Source organism: Scyliorhinus torazame, chromosome 4 (assembly GCF_047496885.1).
Source record: "Scyliorhinus torazame isolate Kashiwa2021f chromosome 4, sScyTor2.1, whole genome shotgun sequence".
Classification (NCBI taxonomy): domain Eukaryota; kingdom Metazoa; phylum Chordata; class Chondrichthyes; order Carcharhiniformes; family Scyliorhinidae; genus Scyliorhinus; species Scyliorhinus torazame.
This window is the reverse complement of record NC_092710.1, coordinates 370,694,988-370,698,275: the sequence shown is the minus strand read 5'-3', so window position 1 is coordinate 370,698,275 and position 3,288 is coordinate 370,694,988.

Genomic DNA, 3,288 nt, shown 5'->3' with positions numbered 1-3,288 from the left:
GATTCAATCGTGAAATATCTGCCCCGGGCGGTTCACATTTCCTGTCTAACTCAGATAGGGGGGTCAATGCTGAGTGTGTGAACTGGAATCAATAGTGAAATATCTGCCCCGGGCGGTTCACATTTCCTGTCTAACTCAGGCAGGGGGATCAATGCTGAGTGTGTGAACTGGAATCAATAGTGAAATATCTGCCCCGGGCGGTTCATATTTCCTGTCTAACTCAGGCAGGGGGATCAATGCTGAGTGTGTGAACTGGAATCAATAGTGAAATATCTGCCCCGGGCGGTTCACATTTCCTGTCTAACTCAGGCAGGGTGGTCAATGCTGAGTGTGTGAACTGGAATCAACTGTGAAATATCTGCCCCGGGCGGTTCACATTTCCTGTCTAACTCAGGCAGTGGAATCAATGCTGAGTGTGTGAACTGGAATCAATAGTGAAATATCTGCCCCGGGCGGTTCACAGTTCCTGTCTAACTCAGGCAGGGGGATCAGTGCTGAGTGTGTGAACTGGAATCAATAGTGGAATATCTGCCCCGGGCGGTTTACATTTCCTGTCTAACTCAGGCAGGGGGATCAATGCTGAGTGTGTGAACTGGAATCAATAGTGAAATATCTGCCCCGGGCGGTTCACATTTCCTGTCTAACTCAGGCAGGGGGGTCAATGCTGTGTGTGTGAACTGGAATCAATAGTGAAATATCTGCCCCGGACTGTTCACATCTCCTGTCTAACTCAGGCAGGGGGGTCAATGCTGAGTGTGTGAACTGGAATCAAAAGTGAAATATCTGCCCCAGGCGGTTCACATTTCCTGTCTAACTCAGGCAGGGGGGTCAATGCTGAGTGTCTGAACTGGAATCAATAGTGAAATATCTGCCCCGGGCGGTTCACATTTCCTGTCTAACTCAGGCACGGGGGTCAATGCTGAGTGTGTGAACTTGAATCAATAGTGAAATATCTGTCCCGGGCGGTTCACATTTCCTGTCGAACTCAGGCAGTGGGGTTAATGCTGAGTGTGTGAAATGGAATCAATAGTGAAATATCTGCCCCGGGCGATTCACATTTCCTGTCTAACTCAGGCAGGGGGGTTAATGCTGAGTGTGTGAACTGGAATCAATAGTGAAATGTCTGCCCCGGGCGATTGACATTTCCTGTCAAACTCAGGCAGGGTGATCAATGCTGAGTATGTTAACTGGAATCAATAGTGAAATATCTGCCCCGGGTGGTTCACATTTCCTGTCTAATTCAGGCAGGGGGGGTCAATGCTGAGTGTGTGAACTGGAAACAATAGTGAAATTCTATCTCGGGCGGTTCTCATTTCCTGTCTAACTCAGGCAGGGGGGGTCAATGCTGAGTGTGTGAATAGGAATCAATAGTGAAATACCTGTCCCGGGCGGTTCACATTTCCTGTCTAACTCAGGAAAGGGGGTCAATGCTGAGTGTGTGAACTGGAATCAATAGTGAAATATCAGGCCCGGGCGGTTCACATTTCCTGTCTAACTCAGGCAGGGGGGTCAATGCTGAGTGTGTGAACTGGAATCAATAGTGAAATATCTGTCCAGGGCGGTTCACATTTCCTGTCTAACTCAGGGAGGGGGATCGATGCTGATTGTGTGAACTGGAATCAATAGTGAAATATCTGCCCCGGGCGGTTCACATTTCCTGTCTAACTGAGGCAGGCGGGTCAATGCTCTGTGTGTGAACTGGAATCAATAGTGAAATATCTGCCCCGGGCGGTTCACATTTCCTGTCTAACTCAGGCAGGGGGGGTCAATGCTGAGTGTGTGAACTGGAATCAATGGTGAAATATCTGCCCCGGGCGGTTCACATTTCCCGTCTAACGCAGGCAGGGGGATCGATGCTGAGTGTGTGAACTGGAATCAATAGTGAAATATCTGCCCCGGGCGGTTCACATTTCCTGTCTAACTCAGGCAGGGTGGTCAATGCTGAGTGTGTGAACTGGAATCAACTGTGAAATATCTGCCCCGGGCGGTTCACATTTCCTGTCTAACTCAGGCAGTGGAATCAATGCTGAGTGTGTGAACTGGAATCAATAGTGAAATATCTGCCCCGGGCGGTTCTCAGTTCCTGTCTAACTCAGGCAGGGGGATCAGTGCTGAGTGTGTGAACTGGAATCAATAGTGGAATATCTGCCCCGGGCGGTTTACATTTCCTGTCTAACTCAGGCAGGGGGATCAATGCTGAGTGTGTGAACTGGAATCAATAGTGAAATATCTGCCCCGGGCGGTTCACATTTCCTGTCTAACTCAGGCAGGGGGATCAATGCTGTGTGTGTGAACTGGAATCAATAGTGAAATATCTGCCCCGGACTGTTCACATCTCCTGTCTAACTCAGGCAGGGGGGTCAATGCTGAGTGTGTGAACTGGAATCAAAAGTGAAATATCTGCCCCAGGCGGTTCACATTTCCTGTCTAACTCAGGCAGGGGGGTCAATGCTGAGTGTCTGAACTGGAATCAATAGTGAAATATCTGCCCCGGGCGGTTCACATTTCCTGTCTAACTCAGGCACGGGGGTCAATGCTGAGTGTGTGAACTTGAATCAATAGTGAAATATCTGTCCCGGGCGGTTCACATTTCCTGTCGAACTCAGGCAGTGGGGTTAATGCTGAGTGTGTGAAATGGAATCAATAGTGAAATATCTGCCCCGGGCGATTCACATTTCCTGTCTAACTCAGGCAGGGGGGTTAATGCTGAGTGTGTGAACTGGAATCAATCGTGAAATGTCTGCCCCGGGCGATTCACATTTCCTGTCAAACTCAGGCAGGGTGATCAATGCTGAGTATGTTAACTGGAATCAATAGTGAAATATCTGCCCCGGGTGGTTCACATTTCCTGTCTAATTCAGGCAGGGGGGGTCAATGCTGAGTGTGTGAACTGGAAACAATAGTGAAATTCTATCTCGGGCGGTTCACATTTCCTGTCTAACTCAGGCAGGGGGGGTCAATGCTGAGTGTGTGAATAGGAATCAATAGTGAAATACCTGTCCCGGGCGGTTCACATTTCCTGTCTCACTCAGGAAAGGGGGTCAATGCTGAGTGTGTGAACTGGAATCAATAGTGAAATATCAGGCCCGGGCGGTTCACATTTCCTGTCTAACTCAGGCAGGGGGGTCAATGCTGAGTGTGTGAACTGGAATCAATAGTGAAATATCTGTCCAGGGCGGTTCACATTTCCTGTCTAACTCAGGGAGGGGGATCGATGCTGATTGTGTGAACTGGAATCAATAGTGAAATATCTGCCCCGGGCGGTTCACATTTCCTGTCTAACTGAGG